The sequence below is a fragment of the Pristiophorus japonicus genome, unplaced genomic scaffold, assembly GCF_044704955.1.
Source record: "Pristiophorus japonicus isolate sPriJap1 unplaced genomic scaffold, sPriJap1.hap1 HAP1_SCAFFOLD_154, whole genome shotgun sequence".
Taxonomy (NCBI): Eukaryota; Metazoa; Chordata; class Chondrichthyes; family Pristiophoridae; genus Pristiophorus; species Pristiophorus japonicus.
Window position 1 is genome coordinate 275,753 of NW_027251217.1, and position 23,307 is coordinate 299,059.

General features: G+C 49.8%; 2 protein-coding genes across 8 annotated transcripts in view; one reads left to right on the forward strand and one right to left on the reverse strand.

Annotated features, from left to right (window-relative positions):
• The window catches only part of LOC139242927 (NACHT, LRR and PYD domains-containing protein 3-like), a 61,874-nt gene extending 59,972 nt beyond the window's left edge, over positions 1–1,902 (reverse strand). For both annotated transcript variants that reach the window (XM_070870555.1, XM_070870556.1), the window contains exon 1: positions 1,815–1,902. The gene's annotated coding sequence lies outside the window, so the exon portion shown is untranslated. The remainder of the gene's footprint in view (positions 1–1,814) is intronic.
• LOC139242937 (uncharacterized) overlaps positions 1–23,307 on the forward strand; it is a 596,540-nt gene that overhangs the window by 259,065 nt on the left and 314,168 nt on the right. The gene's annotated exons all lie outside the window — the stretch shown is intronic.

Consider the following 23,307-nt stretch of genomic DNA (forward strand, 5'->3'; position numbering starts at 1 on the left):
GTCTGATCTCACTGGGCCCACCCCCGGGTTACACACTGTCTGATCTCACTGGGCCCACCCCCGGGTTACACACTGTCTGATCTCACTGGGCCCACCCCCGGGTTACACAGTGTCTGATCTCACTGGGCCCACCCCCAGGTTACACACTGTCTGATCTCACTGGGCCCACCCCCGGGTTACACACTGTCTGATCTCACTGGGCCCACCCCCGGGTTACACACTGTCTGATCTCACTGGGCCCACCCCCGGGTTACACACTGTCTGATCTCACTGGGCCCACCCCCGGGTTACACACTGTCTGATCTCACTGGGCCCACCCCCGGGTTACACAGTGTCTGATCTCACTGGGCCCACCCCCGGGTTACACACTGTCTGATCTCACTGGGCCCACCCCCGGGTTACACAGTGTCTGATCTCACTGGGCCCACCCCCGGGTTACACAGTGTCTGATCTCACTGGGCCCACCCCCGGGTTACACAGTGTCTGATCTCACTGGGCCCACCCCCGGGTTACACACTGTCTGATCTCACTGGGCCCACCCCCGGGTTACACACTGTCTGATCTCACTGGGCCCACCCCCGGGTTACACAGTGTCTGATCTCACTGGGCCCACCCCCGGGTTACACAGTGTCTGATCTCACTGGGCCCACCCCCGGGTTACACACTGTCTGATCTCACTGGGCCCACCCCCGGGTTACACAGTGTCTGATCTCACTGGGCCCACCCCCGGGTTACACAGTGTCTGATCTCACTGGGCCCACCCCCGGGTTACACACTGTCTGATCTCACTGGGCCCACCCCCGGGTTACACACTGTCTGATCTCACTGGGCCCACCCCCGGGTTACACAGTGTCTGATCTCACTGGGCCCACCCCCGGGTTACACACTGTCTGATCTCACTGGGCCCACCCCCGGGTTACACAGTGTCTGATCTCACTGGGCCCACCCCCGGGTTACACAGTGTCTGATCTCACTGGGCCCACCCCCGGGTTACACACTGTCTGATCTCACTGGGCCCACCCCCGGGTTACACAGTGTCTGATCTCACTGGGCCCACCCCCGGGTTACACAGTGTCTGATCTCACTGGGCCCACCCCCGGGTTACACACTGTCTGATCTCACTGGGCCCACCCCCGGGTTACACACTGTCTGATCTCACTGGGCCCACCCCCGGGTTACACACTGTCTGATCTCACTGGGCCCACCCCCGGGTTACACACTGTCTGATCTCACTGGGCCCACCCCCGGGTTACACACTGTCTGATCTCACTGGGCCCACCCCCGGGTTACACAGTGTCTGATCTCACTGGGCCCACCCCCGGGTTACACAGTGTCTGATCTCACTGGGCCCACCCCCGGGTTACACACTGTCTGATCTCACTGGGCCCACCCCCGGGTTACACAGTGTCTGATCTCACTGGGCCCACCCCCGGGTTACACAGTGTCTGGGCCCACTGGGCCCACCCCCGGGTTACACAGTGTCTGGGCCCACTGATAGTTTCACTAACTCCCACATGTCCCAAACCCCCAGCTCCGGGCCTGTGTTAAGTTCGGTGTTTGCCCTCACAGTAAAATCCCGGCCCCCCGCCTGAGATTGCACACTGTGAGCGGTGCGGCCGGAAATGCGCCACTTTCTCCGCCGGCTGCAGACTGAGCCCCCGCCCTCCATCCCCGGACCGGGCCCTGTATTGTGAGCCGGCTCAGCACATTCCCCGGGATGTGATGCTGACAGTAAGCGGCCCGCTTTCCCCGCTCAGTTACAGCCCCTTACTGTTAGTTTACAGTCCCTGGGTGTGTGATAGAAAGCCTCAGACCTGACACTGCCGCATGTTGAGGCCGGCAGACGGAGCTGCGCCATTGTCCCCGCTGTTCCAGCCCCGTCACTGTCCCATTCCCTTCCCCCCACTGCATAAATTAACCACCCCCTGGCTGAGTGCTGCCGTCCTACTGGCTGCACACGGGAGAGTGACAGCCCCTTGCACCAATCGCAGTGCCGCCGCCCCACAGAGCCCCGCCCAGAGGACTGCAGAAGGAAGCGCGCGCGGGGCGGGGAGTGGGGGGGGTCACGTGGCTCCTGATTTGAACCGTGCGGCGGTTGAACGGTCACGCCGCGAGCCCGGCAGCGCGCGGGACATGGCCCCGCCCACCGTGTGTGAGGTCAGGGCCCCGCCCACACAGCCCCTGAGCCCAGCAGCGGGAATGCTGCAATGTGAGAGAATAAAGAGACAAGGTGCTGGGAACAGTCAGCCTGAGAGCTCAGGCAGTGTGTGTGGGGGGACAGAGAGAGAATGGAGCTGAGGGAAGATCATTGTCATTGGCCTGACATTCAGGGCCACGGCCCTTGACCTGCTGCTGGGGGCAGTGCAGCTGGAAGATTGAGTGACAATATACAGCACTCTTTCCTCAGCTTCATTCTCCCCAATATGTCAGCTCCTGCTGGAAGATGCACGGCCGGTATATGAGGAGTCTCTGACTGCACACTCTGCACTTATTTCTACTTCAATCTTGTCTTTCTACCAGTAACTCCAGGGCAGCTTCACGTCACACGCGGCTTCACACCGTCAATATTCTGCTCATTTTCTGCCCTGCCATCATCAGATATCCCGGTGAATGGAGGAGCGACTGAGAAAGGGCCGCAGCTGGAAGTAAACCGGGATTGTAGACTGAGGAACAACAGCAGGTGGACCAGCCCAGGATTGTGAGAGCACCAAACACAGAGAACTCTTCCGATTCACAGAGCGTCCATCGATCGACAGGGGAGCAAGGTCAGAGAGAGTCCCATTGACTCAGGTACACACTGGTCCTGGGGGGCAAAGGTCAGAGAGAGTCCCATTGACTCAGATACACACTGGTCCTGGGGGGCAAAGGTCAGAGAGTGTCCCATTGACTCAGGTACACACTGGTCCTGGGGGGCAAAGGTCAGAGAGAGTCCCATTGACTCAGGTACACACTGGTCCTGGGGGGCAAAGGTCAGAGAGAGTCCCATTGACTCAGGTACACACTGGTCCTGGGGGGCAAAGGTCAGAGAGAGTCCCATGGACTCAGGTACACACTGGTCCTGGGGGGCAAAGGTCAGAGAGAGTCCCATTGACTCAGGTGCACACTGCTCCTGGGGGGCAAAGGTCAGAGAGAGTCCCATTGACTCAGGTACATACTGGTCCTGGAGAGAAAGGTCAGAGAGAGTCCCATTGACTCAGGTACTGGTCCTGGAGAGAAAGGTCAGAGAGAGTCCCATTGACTCAGGTACACACTGGTCCTGGGGAGAAAGGTCAGAGAGAGTCCCATTGACTCAGGTACACACTGGTCCTGGGGGGCAAAGGTCAGAGAGAGTCCCATTGACTCAGATACACACTGGTCCTGGGGGGCAAAGGTCAGAGAGAGTCCCATTGACTCAGGTACACACTGGTCCTGGGGGGCAAAGGTCAGAGAGAGTCCCATTGACTCAGATACACACTGGTCCTGGGGGGCAAAGGTCAGAGAGAGTCCCATTGACTCAGGTACACACTGGTCCTGGGGGGCAAAGGTCAGAGAGAGTCCCATTGACTCAGATACACACTGGTCCTGGGGGGCAAAGGTCAGAGACTGTCCCATTGACTCAGGTACACACTGGTCCAGGGGATGGACTGGAGAGAAAGGTCAGAGAGAGTCCCATTGACTCAGGTACACACTGGTCCTGGGGATGGACTGGAGAGAAAGGTCAGAGAGAGTCCCATTGACTCAGGTACACACTGGTCCAGGGGATGGACTGGAGAGAAAGGTCAGAGAGAGTCCCATTGACTCAGGTACACACTGGTCCAGCGGATGGACTGGAGAGAAAGGTCAGAGAGAGTCCCATTGACTCAGGTACATACTGGTCCTGGAGAGAAAGGTCAGAGAGAGTCCCATTGACTCAGATACACACTGGTCCTGGGGAGAAAGGTCAGAGAGAGTCCCATTGACTCAGGTACACACTAGTCCTGGGGAGAAAGGTCAGAGAGAGTCCCATTGACTCAGATACACACTGGTCCTGGGGATGGACTGGAGAGAAAGGTCAGAGAGAGTCCCATTGACTCAGGTACACACTGGTCCAGGGGATGGACTGGAGAGAAAGGTCAGAGAGAGTCCCATTGACTCAGGTACACACTGGTCCAGGGGATGGACTAGAGAGAAAGGTCAGAGAGAGTCCCATTGACTCAGGTATATACTGGTCCTGGAGAGAAAGGTCAGAGAGAGTCCCATTGACTCAGGTACTGGTCCTGGAGAGAAAGGTCAGAGAGAGTCCCATTGACTCAGGTACACACTGGTCCTGGGGAGAAAGGTCAGAGAGAGTCCCATTGACTCAGGTACACACTGGTCCTGGGGATGGACTGGAGAGAAAGGTCAGAGAGAGTCCCATTGACTCAGGTACACACTGGTCCAGGGGATGGACTGGAGAGAAAGGTCAGAGAGAGTCCCATTGACTCAGGTACACACTGGTCCTGGGGATGGACTGGAGAGAAAGGTCAGAGAGAGTCCCATTGACTCAGGTACATACTGGTCCTGGAGAGAAAGGTCAGAGAGAGTCCCATTGACTCAGATACACACTGGTCCTGGGGAGAAAGGTCAGAGAGAGTCTCATTGACTCAGGTACATACTGGTCCTGGAGAGAAAGGTCAGAGAGAGTCCCATTGACTCAGGTACACACTGGTCCAGGGGATGGACTGGAGAGAAAGGTCAGAGAGAGTCCCATTGACTCAGGTACACACTGGTCCAGGGGATGGACTGGAGAGAAAGGTCAGAGAGAGTCCCATTGACTCAGGTACATACTGGTCCTGGAGAGAAAGGTCAGAGAGAGTCCCATTGACTCAGATACACACTGGTCCTGGGGAGAAAGGTCGGAGAGAGTCCCATTGACTCAGGTACTCACTGGTCCTGGGGAGAAAGGTCAGAGAGAGTCCCATTGACTCAGATACACACTGGTCCTGGGGATGGACTGGAGAGAAAGGTCAGAGAGAGTCCCATTGACTCAGGTACACACTGGTCCAGGGGATGGACTGGAGAGAAAGGTCAGAGAGAGTCCCATTGACTCAGGTACACACTGGTCCAGGGGATGGACTGGAGAGAAAGGTCAGAGAGAGTCCCATTGACTCAGGTACATACTGGTCCTGGAGAGAAAGGTCAGAGAGAGTCCCATTGACTCAGGTACTGGTCCTGGAGAGAAAGGTCAGAGAGAGTCCCATTGACTCAGGTACACACTGGTCCTGGGGATGGACTGGAGAGAAAGGTCAGAGAGAGTCCCATTGACTCAGGTACACACTGGTCCAGGGGATGGACTGGAGAGAAAGGTCAGAGAGAGTCCCATTGACTCAGGTACACACTGGTCCTGGGGATGGACTGGAGAGAAAGGTCAGAGAGAGTCCCATTGACTCAGGTACATACTGGTCCTGGGGAGAAAGGTCAGAGAGAGTCTCATTGACTCAGGTACATACTGGTCCTGGAGAGAAAGGTCAGAGAGAGTCCCATTGACTCAGGTACACACTGGTCCTGGGGAGAAAGGTCAGAGAGAGTCCCATTGACTCAGGTACACACTGGTCCTGGGGAGAAAGGTCAGAGAGAGTCTCATTGACTCAGGTACATACTGGTCCTGGAGAGAAAGGTCAGAGAGAGTCCCATTGACTCAGGTACATACTGGTCCTGGAGAGAAAGGTCAGAGAGAGTCCCATTGACTCAGATACACACTGGTCCTGGGGATGGACTGGAGAGAAAGGTCAGAGAGAGTCCCATTGACTCAGGTACACACTGGTCCAGGGGATGGACTGGAGAGAAAGGTCAGAGAGAGTCCCAGTCTGCGTCACTTTATCAATATTTATCTCATTTTCTGTCTCACATAATTAGATCGCTGGTAAATGATGGAGTGATAGAGAAGGCCTACAGCTGGAAGTTAATGGGGTTGCAGACTGAGGAACAACAGCAGATGAACCATCTGTTGCTGAAACCCTTATCTCTGCCTTTGCAACCTCTAGACTTGACTGTTCCAACGTTCTCCTGGCCGGCCTCCCTTCTTACACCCTCCATAAACTTGCACTCATCCAAAACCCTGCTGCCCATTTACTAACTGCTCACAAATTAATGCCGGAGAATAACTTCAACTTCTGTTTGGAGAAATTACTGATCCGAGACTGAATCGCTTGCATTTCCAGAGTGGGGAAAGGAAGGGATGATGACAGATAACGTGGGTGAGTGTGTGTCTGCACACGTACAAGTGGAGAATTGTGATTGTAATACAGCAGCTAAATCTACCAATTCTATATTTATGGTGTTTTGAGATTGTAAGACATCTAATGATAATGAAACAAATCAATGTTATGTATCCCCTGACTGAAGGTACACAATTCATTCTACATTAGTGTTAATATCAGTGGAACAGTGGGAAATGTCCTCACCTCCTACAGTGCTCATTGGTCAGGTGCTGACACCATGAGAGATACAGTCAATATATTCAAATAGAAGCAGCAACCAGGTCACATCTCCATGAACACACGGACATTGTCACTGCCCATAGAGACCAGAGCAATTACATCCAGCTTTATATTGTGTATGTGGATAGATATAATATTCATAAAATGCCAAAATTTAACATCACAACTCAACAAATTAAAAATGTTAAACACAAATCTGTGAATAAAGATAATACAATACCGCCAGATTGTATAAAACCAAGTGAAGGATTATTTAATTGATCAATGATCACCCACTCCGCATTTCCCAGCAGAATATTCCCTACCTCAGGAATAAAGCTGGTTTGGGCCTGTACTGAGTAAATCTCACCAATGGGCGCTCCCAGTGCGCAGTCTCGGCCGACGGGAGCCCGTCTGGAACTGGGTTGTGGAGATCAGCGGGACTCACTGGATTTCACTGGGCAGCTGTCTATGTCACACCTGATGTGGAGACTTGATCGTAACACTCGGGAAATGCTCGATCCCAGAGCTAACCGCTGTTGTACTGATGGGGGAGGAGGGACTGGGTATCATGTTCAACAAGGCAACCTTCTCCTTCTCAATTTTATATATCCCTCTAACACTCCTATGAATATATTTATGACAGAGCATCAGAATCTGGGAACACCTGTCACCACCATGGCTAAAGGTCCAAACAGGGGAGAAGATCCAACGTCTTCACGGATAATGAGAATGGACACAGGTAGGTTCACATCACCACTCCCAGGGCAGGTACAGCATGGGCTAGATACAGAGTAAAGCTCCCTCTACACTGTCCATCAAACACTCCCAGGGCAGGTACAGCACTGGGTTAGATACAGAGTAAAGCTCCCTCTGCACTGTCCCATCAAACACTCCCAGGGCAGGTACAGCATGGGCGAGAGACAGAGTAAAGCTCCCTCTACACTGTCCCATCAAACACTCCCAGGGCAGGTACAGCACGGGATTAGATACAGAGTAAAGCTCCCAGCAGGTCAGAAAACTACAAATGTAACACCCATATTTGAGACAGAAGGCAGACAAAAAGCAGGAAACTATAGAACAGTTAGCTGAACTGTGGTTGGGAAAATGTTGGTGTCCATTGTTAAAGAAGCAATACCAGGACATTTGGAAAAGCATAACTCGGTCAGGCAAAGTCGGCATGGATTGATGAAGGGGAAGTCATGTTTGACAAATTTGCTGGAGTTCTTTGAGGATGTAACGAACAGGGTGGATAAAGGGGAACCAGTGGATGTGGTGTACTTGGACTTCCAGAAGGCGTTTGACAAGGTGCCACAGAAAAGGTTACTGCACAAGATAAAAGTTCCTGGGGTTGGGGGTAATATATTAGCATGGATAGAGGATTGGCTAACTAACAGAAAACAGAGAATCGGGATAAATGGTTCATTCTCAGGTTGGCAATCAGTAACTAGTGGGGTGCCACAGGGATCAGTGCTGGGACCCCAACTATTTACAATCCATATCAACGAATTGGAAGAGAGGACCGATTGTAACGTAGCCAAGTTTGCTGGATACAAAGATGGGAGGAAAAGCAATGTGTGAGGAGGACACAAAAAATCTGCAAAAGGACATAGACAGGCTCAGTGAGTGGGCAACAATTTGGCAGAAGGAGCATAATGTGGGAAAGTGTGAGGTCATGCACTTTGGCAGAAAAAAATCAAAGAGCAAGTTATTATTTAAATGGAGAAAGATTACAAAGTGCTGTAGTACAGCGGGACCTGGGGGTCCTTGTGCATAAAACACAAAAGGTTAGTATGCAGGTACAGCAAGTGATCAGGAAGGCGAATGGAATCTTGGCCTTTATTGCGAAGGGGATGGAGTCTAAAAGCAGGGAAGTCTTGCTGCAGCTATATGAGGCATTGGTGAGGCCACACCTGGAATACTGCGTGCAGTTTTGGTTTCCATATTTACGAAAGGATATACTTGCTTTGGAGGCAGTTCAGAGAAGGTTCACTCGGTTGATTCTGGGGATGAGGGAGTTGACTTATGAGGAAAGGTTGAGGAGGTTGGGCCTCAACTCATTGGAATTCAGAAGAATGTGAGGTGATCTGGTTGAAACATATAAGATTATGAGGGGGCTTGACAAGGTGGATGCAGAGAGGATGTTTCCACTGATGGGGGAGACTAGAACGAGAGGGCATGATCTTAGAATAAGGGGCCGCCCATTTAAAACTGAGATGAGGAGAAATTTCTTCTCTCAGAGGGTTGTAAATCTGTGGAATTCGCTGCCTCAGAGAAGCTGGGACATTAAATACATTTAAGGCAGAAATAGACAGTTTCTTAAACGATAAGGGGATAAAGGGTTATGGGGAGCGGGCGGGGAAGTGGAGCTGAGTCCATGATCAGATCAGCCATGATCTTATTGAATGGAAGAGCAGGCTCGAGGGGCTGTATGACCTACTCCTGCTCCTATTTCTAATGTTCTTATATGTACTTTTATCTGGCGTAAAAATAAAAAAGGGAAGGTGGCTCAACCGTGGCTATCAAGGGAAATCAGGGATAGTATTAAAGCCAAGGAAGTGGCATACAAATTGGCCAGAAATAGCAGCGAACCCGGGGACTGGGAGAAATTTAGAACTCAGCAGAGGAGGACAAAGGGTTTGATTAGGGCGGGGAAAATGGAGTACGAGAAGAAGCTTGCAGGGAACATTAAGGCGGATTGCAAAAGTTTCTATAGATATGTAAAGAGAAAAAGGTTAGTAAAGACAAACGTAGGTCCCCTGCAGTCAGAATCAGGGGAAGTCATAACGGGGAACAAAGAAATGGCAGACCAATTGAACAAGTACTTTGGTTCAGTATTCACTAAGGAGGACACAAAAACCTTCCGGATATAAAAGGGGTCAGAGGGTCTAGTAAGGAGGAGGAACTGAGGGAAATCTTTATTAGTCGGGAAATTGTGTTGGGGAAATTGATGGGATTGAAGGCCGATAAATCCCCAGGGCCTGATGGACTGCATCCCAGAGTACTTAAGGAGGTGGCCTGGAAATAGCGGATGCATTGACAGTCATTTTCCAACATTCCATTGACTCTGGATCAGTTCCTATGGAGTGGAGGGTAGCCAATGTAACCCCACTTTTTAAAAAAGGAGGGAGAGAGAAAACACGGAATTATAGACCAGTCAGCCTGACCTCAGTAGTGGGTAAAATGATGGAATCAATTATTAAAGATGTCATAGCAGCGCATTTGGAAAATGGTGACATGATAGATCCAAGTCAGCATGGATTTGTGAAAGGGAAATCATGCTTGACAAATCTTCTGGAATTTTTTGAGGATGTTTCCAGTAAAGTAGACAAAGGAGAACCAGTTGATGTTGTATATTTGGACTTTCAGAAGGCTTTCGATAAGGTCCCACACAAGAGATTAATGTGCAAAGTTAAAGCACATGGGATTGGGGGTAGTGTGCTGACGTGGATTGAGAACTGGTTGTCAGACACGAAGCAAAGAGTAGGAGTAAATGGGTACTTTTCAGAATGGCAGGCAGTGACTAGTGGGGTACCGCAAGGTTCTGTGCTGGGGCCCCAACTGTTTACATTGTACATTAATGATTTAGATGAGGGGATTAAATGTAGTATCTCCAAATTTGCGGATGACACTAAGTTGGGTGGCAGTGTGAGCTGCGAGGAGGATGCTATGAGGCTGCAGAGTGACTTGGATAGGTTAGGTGAGTGGGCAAATGCATGGCAGATGAAGTATAATGTGGATAAATGTGAGGTTATCCACTTTGGTGGTAAAAACAGAGAAACAGACTATTATCTGAATGGTGACAGATTAGGAAAAGGGAAGGTGCAACGAGACCTGGGTGTCATGGTACATCAGTCATTGAAGGTTGGCATGCAGGTACAGCAGGCGGTTAAGAAAGCAAATGGCATGTTGGCCTTCATAGCGAGGGGATTTGAGTACAGGGGCAGGGAGGTGTTGCTACAGTTGTACAGGGCCTTGGTGAGGCCACACCTGGAGTATTGTGTACAGTTTTGGTCTCCTAACTTGAGGAAGGACATTCTTGCTATTGAGGGAGTGCAGCGAAGATTCACCAGACTGATTCCCGGGATGGTGGGACTGACCTATCAAGAAAGACTGGATCAACTGGGCTTGTATTCACTGGAGTTCAGAAGAATGAGAGGGGACCTCATAGAAACGTTTAAAATTCTGACGGGTTTAGACAGGTTAGATGCAGAAAGAATGTTCCCAATGTTGGGGAAGTCCAGAACCAGGGGTCACAGTCTGAGGATAAGGGGTAAGCCATTTAGGACCGAGATGAGGAGAAACTTCTTCACCCAGAGAGTGGTGAACCTGTGGAATTCTCTACCACAGAAAGTTGTTGAGGCCAATTCACTAAATATATTCAAAAGGGAGTTAGATGAAGTCCTTACTACTCGGGGGATCAAGGGGTATGGCGAGAAAGCAGGAAGCGGGTACTGAAGTTTCATGTTCAGCCATGAACTCATTGAATGGCGGTGCAGGCTAGAAGGGCTGAATGGCCTGCTCCTGCACCTATTTTCTATGTTTCTATGTTTCTATGTACACTTTCCCATCAATCTCTCCAAGGGCAGGTACAGCAAGGGTTAGATAAAGAGTAAAGCTCCCTCTACACTGTCCCGTCAAACACTCGCGGGACAGGTCCAGCATGGGTTCGAAACAGAGTAAAGCTCCCTCTACACTGTCCCATGAAACACTCCCAGGGCAGGTACAGCAGTAAAGCTCCCTCTACACTGTCCCATCAAACACTCCCAGGGCAGGTACAGCACGGGTTAGATGCAGAGTAAAGCTCCCTCTACACTGTCCCATCAAACACTCCCAGGGCAGGTACATGGGCATGTTACCAATACCTTCCCTGGATCCCAAGGCGAGGAGTAGTGCTCTGGAGCTTGGACTTGTCCATGAGAGTAACCGACGGTAAGAGAACTGAAATAATCCGGAGTAATGAGGTGTTAGTCGTGGCTCAGTGGGAGCACTCTGGTCTCTGAGTCAGTAGGTTGTGGGATCATGTCCACCCACAGAGCCTTGAGCATAAAATCTAGGCCTACATACTAATGCAGTACAGAGGGAGCACTGCACTGTCAGAGGTGCCGCCTTTCACACGGGACGTTGAATGGAGGCCCCACCTGACCTCCCAAGTGGGATTAAAAGATCCCATGACGTTATTCAAAGAAAAGGGGAGTTCTCCCTGGTCCCTGGATACAAAACTTGAAAGTATAATGAACAGTGAGGAGGATAGTTAAAGAATACAAGAGGACACAGACAGGCTGTTGGAATGGGCAGAAACGTGACAAATGAAATTTGACACTGAACATTGCAAAGTGATGCATTTTGGTAGGAAGAACAAGGAGAGGCAATATGAACTAAAGTGCATAATTCTAAAGGGAGAGCATGCACAGAGAGTCCTGGGGTATAATTGCACAAATTGTTGAAGGTGGCAGGATAGATTGAGAATGCGGTTAATAAAAGTATACGGAATCTTGGGCTTCATAATTCGAGGAATAGAGTACAAAGCAAGAAAGTTATGATGGACCTTTATACAACACTGGTTCGGTTTCAACTGGAGTATTGTGTCCAACTCATGGGAGCGCACTCTAGGAAGGATGTGAAGCCTTAGAGAGGTTGCAGAAAAGATATCTAAGACTGGTTCCAGGGATGAGGGACCTCAGTTACATGGATAGACTGGAGAAGCTGGGCTTATTCTCCACAGAGCAGAGAAAATTGCGGAGATTCCATACAGGTGTTCAACATAGCGAGGGGTGTAGACAAAGTCGAGAGAAACCGTTCCCATTGGCAGGAGGGTCGAGAACCAGAGGACACAGAGTTAAGGTGATTGGCAGAAGAACCAAAGGCGAAAGGAGAGAGCTTTTTTACGCTGCGAGTGAGTTTGCTCTGGAATGTACGACATCGTGGCTTTCCAAAGGGAATTAGATCAGTACCTGAAGGAAAAACAAAAATTGTAGGGTTAGGGGTAAAGGGTCGGGGAGTGGAACTATCTGACGCCCCCTTGCACAGAGCTGGCACGGGCTAGACGGGCCGAATGGCGGCCTCCTGTGCCATAAACGTCCATGGTTGTATTATTGGTTCGCAATGGATTAGACTTTGCAATATTGAAGTAAATTGCAATGGAACAGCACTTTACAATATAATAGTCCTTTCACTGGAATATCACTCTGCAATACAATCATAGAAACATAGGGGTCAAGTTTCGGTCTGAGTTGCTCCAATTTTTTTGAATGGAGTATTTTCGAAATTGCAATTCTCGGCATTTAGTTTGCTCCAGTTCTAGTCAGTGAGAACAGTTTCATTTTGGAACAGATTTTTTTTTCAAAAGCGGGCGTGTCCGGCCACTTACGTCTGTTTTGAAAGTTTAGGCAGCGAAAACTTACTCCAAACTAACTTAGAATGGAGTAAGTCTAGATTTTTGTACGCTCAGAAAAACCTTGCCAACACTTTAGAAATCAGGCGTAGGTTACAAATCAGGCGTAGGGAACGAGGGGGCGGGGAGGGGGAAGTAATTAAATTTTACAAGCATTCAACAGTCTTAGTTATAGACTGAGATTATACAAATACAAATATAAGTTATACAAATAAAGAGCCATCCTGAATAAAAGATTATAAACAAAGCAAATACAAAAGATTGAATATTCCTACCTGTGTGAAGCAGCAGCAGCCTTCGAGCTGCGGTGCTTCAGGTCGGCCTTCCTTCCATGTAGGAGACAGGGGCGGCGTCAGTGGCTCGACGGCAGCCGAAGACACAGCAAGCAGCCTTCGAGCTGCGAGGGAGGCTGAGGCCATTCGGCCACAGGATAGGATGAGGCAGACAGATAGCCAGTTTGAAACTTAAATTTGTAATTGCAGAATGGGTGCTGCTTTGTCAACACCACGGATTGTGCAATGGTTCGCAAGCAATTCACTGCATAGGAGAGAATTGATTAGAGCTCACCGTACCAGGAACGTCACAGCCCGTAGGCTGATGGACAGGAGACCTTACCCACATCGGCAATATCGAGCCAGGCGCTCGTACCTGGACATAAGCGAGGCTGATTGTTTCAAAAGGCTGCGTTTCCGCAGAGAAGTTGCCGTTGAGATCTGTGATATGCTTAGAGCAGATTTACAGCCCAGAAGCAGAACACCAACTGCCTTGCCTGTTGAAGTGAAGGTAACAGCTGCACTTGCCTTCTATGCCTCTGGATCGTTTCAGGCTACACCTGGAGATGTGTGCGCCATCTCTCGACGTGCAATACATGCCTGCGTTTACCAGGTCACGGCTGCACTGTATGCGCGAAGGAATGACTTCATCAATTTCCCAATGAACGACCGCACAAGCGATCCATGAGAGGGCTGTGGGCTTCTTCAGGATTGCTGGCTTCCCAAAGGTACAGGGCTGCATTGATTGTACCCACATAGCCTTGCGAGCACCTGTGGAGGATTCCGAGCAGTACAGGAATAGAAAAGGTTTCCACTCCCATCAATGTGCAGCTCGTGTGTGACGACAAGCAGCGCATCATGTCAGTCGATGCGAGATACCCTGGCAGCACCCACGATGCGGTCATCCCTCGCGACAGCGTTCTATCTGACATGTTTGAGCAGCAGCCAGAAGGGCAGAGCTGGCTACTGGGAGACAAAGGGTACGGCCTGACCACCTGGCTCATAATGCCCCTACACGTGACACGGACAGAAGCTGACCGTCAATACAACATGGCGCACATTGCGCCGCGCAGCATCATTGCGAGGACCATTGGCATATTGAAACAGCGTTTCCGATGCCTGGACCATTCCGGAGGCCACTTGCAATACTCTCCTCAGATTGTCGGTCACTTCACTGTTGTGTGCTGCATGCTCCATAACTTAGCCATCATGAGGCAGCAGGAGCTGGTAGTGGAACCAGAAGACCCATGTGAGGGTCCAGTGCCTGATGATAGTATTTTGGAAGAGCAGGATGAGGATGATGACGACGATCAGGAAAGCATGCAAGTGCCTGATGCCGGAGCACGAGGTCAGAGACCGCCCTCCTTTAACGATTGTTCGAGCCCTGCGCCAGCAGCTCATCCGTGAACGCTTCAACTACTGATGCCTGAGGGCTCTGCGACCACTGTTGCACATGGACATGTTTGTTCTTTGCAGTTGTTCCTACGTTGTGTTGTGTTAATGGAACATCGAAACATAGAAAATAGGTGCAGGAGTAGGCCATTCGGCCCTTCGAGCCTGCACCACCATTCAATGAGTTCATGGCTGAACATGCAACTTCAGTACCCCATTCCAGCTTTCTCGCTATACCCCTTGATCCCCCGAGTAGTAAGGACTATATCTAACTCCTTTTTGAATATATTTAGTGAATTGGCCTCAACAACTTTCTGTGGTAGAGAATTCCACAGGTTCACCACTCTCTGGGTGAAGAAGTTTCTCCTCATCTCAGTCCTAAATGGCTTACCCCTTATCCTTAGACTGTGACCCCTGGTTCTGGACTTCCCCAACATTGGGAACATTCTTCCCGCATCTAACCTGTCTAAACCCGTCAGAATTTTAAACGTTTCTATGAGGTCCCCTCTCATTCTTCTGAACTCCAGTGAATACAAGCCCAGTTGATCCAGTCTTTCTTCATATGTCAGTCCTGCCATCCCGGGAATCAGTCTGGTGAACCTTCGCTGCACTCCCTCAATAGCAAGAATGTCCTTCCTCAAGTTAGGAGACCAAAACTGTACACAATACTCCAGGTGTGGCCTCACCATGGCCCTGTACAACTGTAGCAACACCTCCCTGCCCCTGTACTCAAATCCCCTCGCTATGAAGGCCAACATGCCAGTTGCTTTCTTAACCGCCTGCTGTACCTGAATGCCAACCTTCAATGACTGATGTACCATGACACCCAGGTCTCGTTGCACCTCCCCTTTTCCTAATCTGTCACCATTCAGATAATAGTCTGTCTCTCTGTTTTTAACCACCAAAGTGGATAACCTCACATTTATCCACATTATACTTCATCTGCCATGCATTTGCCCACTCACCTAACCCATCCAAGTCACTCTGCAGCCTCATAGCATCCTCCTCACAGCTCACACTGCCACCCAACTTAGTGTCAACCGCAAATTTGGAGATACTACATTTAATCCCCTCGTCCAAATCATTAATGTACAATGTAAACAGCTGCGGCCCCAGCACAGAACTTTGCGGTACCCCACTAGTCACTGCCTGCCATTCTGAAAAGTACCCATTTACTCCGACTCTTTGCTTCTTGTCTGACAACCAGTTCTCAATCCATGTCAGCACACTATCCCCAATCCCATGTGCTTTAACTTTGCACATTAATCTCTTGTGTGGGACCTTGTCGAAAGCCTTCTGAAAGTCCAAATATACCACATCAACTGGTTCTCCCTTGTCCACTCTACTGGAAACATCCTCAAAAAATTCCAGAAGATTTGTCAAGCACGATTTCCCTTTCACAAATCCATGCTGACTTGGACCTATCATGTCACCTCTTTCCAAATGCGCTGCTATGACATCCTTAATAATTGATTCCATCATTTTACCCACTACTGAGGTCAGGCTGACCGGTCTATAATTCCCTGTTTTCTCTCTCCCTCCTTTTTTAAAGTGGGGTTACTTTGGCTACCCTCCACTCGATAGGAACTGATCCAGAGTCTATGGAATGTTGGAAAATGACTGTCAATGCATCCGCTATTTCCAAGGCCACCTCCTTAAGTACTCTGGGATGCAGTCCATCAGGCCCTGGGGATTTATCGGCCTTCAATCCCATCAATTTCCCCAACACAATTTCCCGACTAATAAGGATTTCCCTCAGTTCCTCCTTCTTGCTAGAGCCTCTGACCCCTTTTATATCCGGAAGGTTGTTTGTGTCCTCCTTAGTGAATACTGAACCAAAGTACTTGTTCAATTGGTCTGCCATTTCTTTGTTCCCCAGTATGACTTCCCTGATTCTGACTGCAGGGGACCTACGTTTGTCTTTCCTAACCTTTTTCTCTTTACATATCTATAGAAGCTTTTGCAGTCCGTCTTAATGTTCCCCGCAAGCTTCCTCTCGTACTCTATTTTCCCTGCCCTAATCAAACCCTTTGTCCTCCTCTGCTGAGTTCTAAATTTCTCCCAATCCCCAGGTTCACTGCTATTTCTGGCCAATTTGTATGCCACTTCCTTGGCTTTGATACTATCCCTGATTTCCCTTGATAGCCACGGTTGAGCCATCTTCCCTTTTTTATTTTTACGCCAGACAGGGATGTACAATTGTTGTAGTTCATCCATGCGGTCTCTAAATGTCTGCCATTGCCCATCCACTGTCAACCCCTTAAGTATCATTCGCCAATCTATCCTAGCCAATTCACGCCTCATACCTTCAAAGTTACCCTTCTTTAAGTTCTGGACCATGGTCTCTGAATTAACTGTTTCATTCTTCATCCTAATGTAGAATTCCACCATATTATGGTCACTCTTCCCCAAGGGGCCTCACACAACGAGATTACTAATTAATCCTCTCTCATTACACAACACCCAGTCTAAGATGGCCTCTCCCCCAGTTGGTTCCTCAACATATTGGTCGAGAAAATCATCCCTTATGCACTCCAGGAAATCCTCCTCCACCGTATTGCTTCCAGTTTGGTTAACCCAATCTATATGCATATTAAAGTCACCCATTATAACTGCTGCACCTTTATTGCATGCACCCCTAATTTCCTGAAACAGTTTTAATGAAAAAATATTTTATTGAAAAGTTAACGTCACTGTAATAAAATATTTGTTGTATCAAACTTCACTTTTTAATGTGACTCTTGAAGATCACTTAAAAACTTTACGATCACTTATAAACTTGTAAAGTTACAAAACAATCTCAATGTGAAAAATCTTACACTCTTAACATCACTTAAACTTCAAGATCACTTTTAGGTGCAAAATTAAATAAGTTACAAAAAGTGAGAGCATTTACACGATAAGATCACTTCAACACCCTAAGATCACTTATAAGTTGTAAAGTTACAAAACTTACAAAACAATTTCAATGTGAAAAACGCGACGACAGCTACATCAAGAACAAGAACAAAAGCAGCAGAGAAAGGCTGCAACCATCTCTCATCCACATCTCAGTGAATGTTCACTTCTTCATGGGGGTGTCATTTGACTGGCGGGGCTGTGTGCCCTTATTGCAGCAGCTGTCCCCATGAGGGGCCTGTGCTGTCGTTTGCATGCCCTCCCTGACGGCCCTGTGTCGTCGATTGCACTCCCTCGGACATTCCCTCCCTAAGTTCCCGTGTCATTACTGCTATTTCTCCCGTCAGGCCCGTCACCTCTTCACCCACTGCACTGACGCTACCGATGAGTGATCGGGTAAGCTCTTTGGTCTCCATACCCATTGCCACAACCTGAGCCGCATCTGTTGCACGCTGCATCTCAGGAGAGCGCGTCTCCAATCTCCTTCTCCTCTGTCTGGGTCTGCCTCACAGCACCACTGCACTGGAGGCGCGGGCAGGGACGATGGGACGCTCGGTGTTCCAAACGGCACCACTACACAGGGAGGCGCGAGCTGAGACGGTGGGACGCTCTGTTCCAGACGGCAGTACTAGAGAGAGAGGCGCGGGCTGGGATGGTGGAACGGTGGGATGGTCTGTGTTCCAGACGGCAGTACTAGAGAGAGAGGCGCGGGCTGGGACGGTGGGACGGTCTGTGTTCCAGACGGCAGTACTAGAGAGAGAGGCATGGGCTGGGACGGTGGGACGGTCTGTGTTCCAGACGGCAGTACTAGAGAGAGAGGCGCGGGCTGGGACGGTGGGGCACTTGGTGTTCCAGACGACAGCACTCGAGTGCGAGCCGTGGGCTGGGATGGTGGGTGAATGGGTGTAAACTGCTCCATGATATCAGCAGCAGCACTGGGACCCACAGCATCGGAATCAAAACCATAGAAGGTGGAACCAGAACCTATGCTGGGGGTTGAAACTCTGATGCCCCTTGATGGGGGCTCATAAACATTAATTTGGAAACTCTCCCCTGCAGACATTTGAGTCATCGCTGCCATCATCCAGTCTGGTTCGTCCGCATCTGGTTGTACTGGTTCTTGTTCTGTATCCTCAGGATCCTCAGGGTTGGCATCATCATCATCATCATCATCATCATCATCATGTTCTGCAAAATATATCAGAACAGTCAAATGTTTAACAGCAAGGGAGGGGGCCGGATGGGTGTTATGAGTACTCTCACACATAGCAGGCCAGGCAGCAGGTTGATTTGAAGGGCCACGATGCATTTTCAGGACTTACCCTGTTCCTCGCGTGCGGGCCCAGCTTGTGCTGTACTGATTGCTTTTCTCCATGTACGACTCATCATAGCAGCTACCCTCTGTTCCAAGGGTGTCTGTGGATGCAGATTGGGCACGCCCCCTCCTGTTCGAGTTGCTTCCCTTTTGTTGTGGGCCAATTTCTTCTACAAAGAGTAAAATATAACTTTTTACAGAGTGTGTCAGTCTGCAAGGTGGGACATACAGATAGCCACGTTATAATTATGACTACATTAAAAATGGAAAATATTACTGACACTAACTACTAGACCAAGATCGTGCCATTTCTTTTTACACTGGCTTCCAGATCTCCTGGTACGCACCACTGCGCAGTAATCTTCTGCAACTTGGTTCCAGTGTTTCTTCATTTCTTTAGGTGGCACTTTTATGCGACCTCTGTTGCTGGTATCTAGCTCCTGTCATCTCTGCTCAATTATGTTGACTAATATCTCCACTTCCTCATGCAAGAAATTCTTTGTTCTTGGTGGACGTTGTTCCATTGCAAAGTTGAATTAGCACTCTTATTTCTCAAAACACACACTCCTTAATTTGCATGCACCAATGCAGCACCTGTTCTGCAAGTTTAGCAGCGAAAAGCTGCACTCAGTGATTTCAGCAGGTGATTTATTCAACAGTGCTGCTAAAAGCACTCCTTCACACACAAAAAAATCACTAAAATTAAATCACAAGCCTGGATAGGTTAAGCGAATGGGCGAAGGTTTGGCAGATGGAATACAATGTCAGAAAGTGTAAGGACATCCACCTTGGGGAAAAAAAACAGTAAAAGGGAATATTATTTGAATGGGGAGAAATTATAACATGCTGAGGTGCAGAGGGACCTGGGGGTCCTTGTACATGAAACTCTTTTTGGAGTTTATCTGCAAAAACAAAAGACATTAAACCGTGCCACCCTACCTGGGTGACATACCAGACATTTACAAGGCCCTTTTTTTTCCAATCCCAAAAAGTTAGTTTGCAGGAGCAGCAGGTAATCAGGAAGGCGAATGGAATGTTGGCCTTCATTGCGAGAGGGATGGAGTACAAAAGCAGGGAGGTCCTGCTGCAACTGTATAGGGTATTGGTGAGGCCGCACCTGGAGTACTGCGTGCAGTTTTGGTCACCTTACTTAAGGAAGGATATACTGGCTTTGGAGGGGGTACAGAGACGATTCACTCGGCTGATTCCGGAGATGAGGGGGTTACCTTATGATGATAGATTGAGTAGACTGGGTCTTTACTCGTTGGAGATCAGAAGGATGAGGGATGATCTTATAGAAACATTTAAAATAATGAAAGGGATAGACAAGATAGAGGCAGAGAGGTTGTTTCCACTGGAAGGGGAGACTAGAACTAGGGGGCACAGCCTCAAAATACGGGGGAGCCAATTTAAAAGCGAGTTGAGACGGAATTTCTTCTCCCAGAGGGTTGTGATGGATCCGTTGATAAGGATCACGGCCTGCATGTCGTCGTGGAGCAGGCGGAGGATGGTGATGAACTTTTGGGGGCATCCGAAATGGAGGAGGGCGCTCCATAGACCCTCGCGGTTGACAGTGTCAAAGGCCTTTGTAAGCTCGAAGAAGGCCATGTATAAGGGCTGGTGCTGTTCCCTGCATTTTTCCCTCAGCTGTCGCGCTGCAAAAATCATGTCCGTTGTGCCCGTAGGGGACGAAATCCGCACTGTGACTCCGGGAGGAGCTCCTCAGCTACAGGGAGAAGATGGTTGAGGAGAACTCTAGCAACAACTTTCCCAGTGGCTGATAGCAGGGAGATTCCTCTGTAGTTGCCGCAGTCGGACTTGTCCCCTTTCTTAAAGATGGTCACGATCACTGCATGCTCTCCTCCTCCAGATGAGCGAGATGAGGTCATATATTCGCACCAGCAGTGCCTCTCTGCTGTACCTTAGTGCCTCAGCAGGGATTCCATCCGCTCCTGTAGTCTTGTTGTTCTTAAGCTGTCTTATGGCTTTATCTACCTCGTGCAGTGTTGTGGTTTCACTGAGGTGGTGGCGAGTAACATGCTACGGGATGGAGTCGAGAACACTCGAGTCAAAGGCAGAGTCTCGATTGAGGAGATCTTTGGAGTGCTCCTTCCAGCGGGCCCTGACTGCCTCGGTGTCCTTGATGAGTATTTCCCCGTTCTTGGCCAGCATTGTGGTGGGACCTTGGGCCTGTGCTTTCTCCATCCACCACCTGTTATTTAGGTCCTGGGTTTTTGTTGGACCTCAGCCTTGAGCCGTCTGTAATGCTGCTTTGCTGCTCCCGAGTTGCGTTGTTGCTTCAGGCTCAGAAATGCTCTGCGCTTGTGATCTACTAGCTCTTGGATCCCCTGAGCATTCTCAGTGAGAGTGAGTGAGCTGTGCTACCAGGAGATACCAGCAGGGGGAGTGAGACAAAGGTGAGAGTGAGTGAGCTGTGATACCTGGAGACACCAGCATGGGGAGTGAGATAAAGGTGAGACTTAATGAGCTGTGATACCGGGAGATACCAGCAGGGGGAGTGAGATAAAGGTGAGACTGAGTGAGCTGTGATACCGGGAGATACCAGCAGGGGGAGTGAGATAAAGGTGAGACTGAGTGAGCTGTGATACCGGGAGATACCAGCAGGGGGAGTGAGATAAAGGTGAGACTGAGTGAGCTGTGATACCGGGAGATACCAGCAGGGGGAGGGAGATAAAGGTGAGACTGAGTGAGCTGTGATACCGGGAGACACCAGCAGGTGGAGTGAGATAAAGGTGAGACTGAGTGAGCTGTGATACCGGGAGATACCAGCAGGTGGAGCGAGATAAAGGTGAGACTGAGTGAGCTGTGATACCGGGAGATACCAGCAGGTGGAGTGAGATAAAGGTGAGACTGAGTGAGCTGTGACACCTGGAGACACCAGCAGGGAGTGTGAGATAAAGGTGAGATTGAGTGAGCTGTGATACCGGGAGATACCAGCAGGTGGAGGGAGATAAAGGTGAGAATGAGTGAGCTGTGATATCTGGAGACACCAGCAGGGGGAGTGAGATAAAGGTGAGAGTGAGTGAGCTGTGATACCGGGAGATACCAGCAGGGGGAGTGAGATAAAGGTGAGAGTGAGTGAGCTGTGATACTGGGAGATACCAGCAGGGGGAGTGAGATAAATGTGAGTGAGTCAGCTGTGATACCAGGAGATACCAGCAGGGGGAGGGAGATAAAGGTGAGAGTGAGTGAGCTGTGATACCGGGAGATACCAGCAGAGCGAGTGAGATAAAGGTGAGAGTGAGCTGTGATACAGGGAGATACCAGCAGGGGGAGTGAGATAAAGGTGAGAGTGAGTGAGCTGTGATATTGGGAGATACCAGCAGGGGGAGTGAGATAAAGGTGAGACTGAGTGAGCTGTGATACCGGGAGATACCAGCAGGGAGTGTGAGATAAAGGTGAGACTGAGTGAGCTGTGATACTGTGAGATACCAGCAGGGAGAGTGAGATAAAGGTGAGAGTGAGCTGTGATACAGGGAGATACCAGCAGGGGGAGTGAGATAAAGGTGAGAGTGAGTGAGCTGTGATATTGGGAGATACCAGCAGGGGGAGTGAGATAAAGGTGAGAGTGAGTGAGCTGTGATACTGGGAGATACCAGCAGGGGGAGTGAGATAAATGTGAGAGTGAGTCAGCTGTGATACCGGGAGATACCAGCAGGGGGAGGGAGATAAAGGTGAGACTGAGTGAGCTGTGATACCGGGAGATACCAGCAGAGCGAGTGAGATAAAGGTGAGACGGAGTGAGCTGTGATACCGGAAGATACCAGTAGGGGGAGGGAGATAAAGGTGAAACTGAGTGAGCTGTGATACTAGGAGATACCAGCAGATGGAGTGAGATAAAGGTGAGACTGAGTGAGCTGTGATACCGGGAGATACCAGCAGGGGGAGGGAGATAAAGGTGAGACTGAGTGAGCTGTGATACCGGGAGATACCAGCAGGGGGAGGGAGATAAAGGTGAGACTGAGTGAGCTTTGATACCGGGAGATACCAGCAGGGGGAGGGAGATAAAGGTGAGACTGAGTGAGCTTTGATACCGGGAGATACCAGCAGGGGAAGTGAGATAAAGGTGAGACTGAGTGAGCTGTGATACCGGGAGATACCAGCAGGGGGAGGGAGATAAAGGTGAGACTGAGTGAGCTGTGATACCGGGAGATACCAGCAGGGGGAGGGAGATAAAGGTGAGACTGAGTGAGCTGTGATACCGGGAGATACCAGCAGGGGGAGTGAGATAAAGGTGAGACTGAGTGAGCTGTGATACCGGGAGATACCAGCAGGGGGAATGAGATAAAGGTGAGACTGAGTGAGCTTTGATACCGGTAGATACCAGCAGGGGGAGGGAGATAATGGTGAGACTGAGTGAGCTGTGATACCGGGAGATACCAGCATGGGGAGTGAGATAAAGGTGAGACTGAGTGAGCTATGATACCGGGAGATACCAGCAGGGGGAGGGAGATAAAGGTGAGACTGAGTGAGCTGTGATACCGGGAGATACCAGCAGGTGGAGGGAGATAAAGGTGAGAATGAGTGAGCTGTGATACAGGGAGATACCAGCAGGGGGAGTGAGATAAAGGTGAGAGTGAGTGAGCTGTGATATTGGGA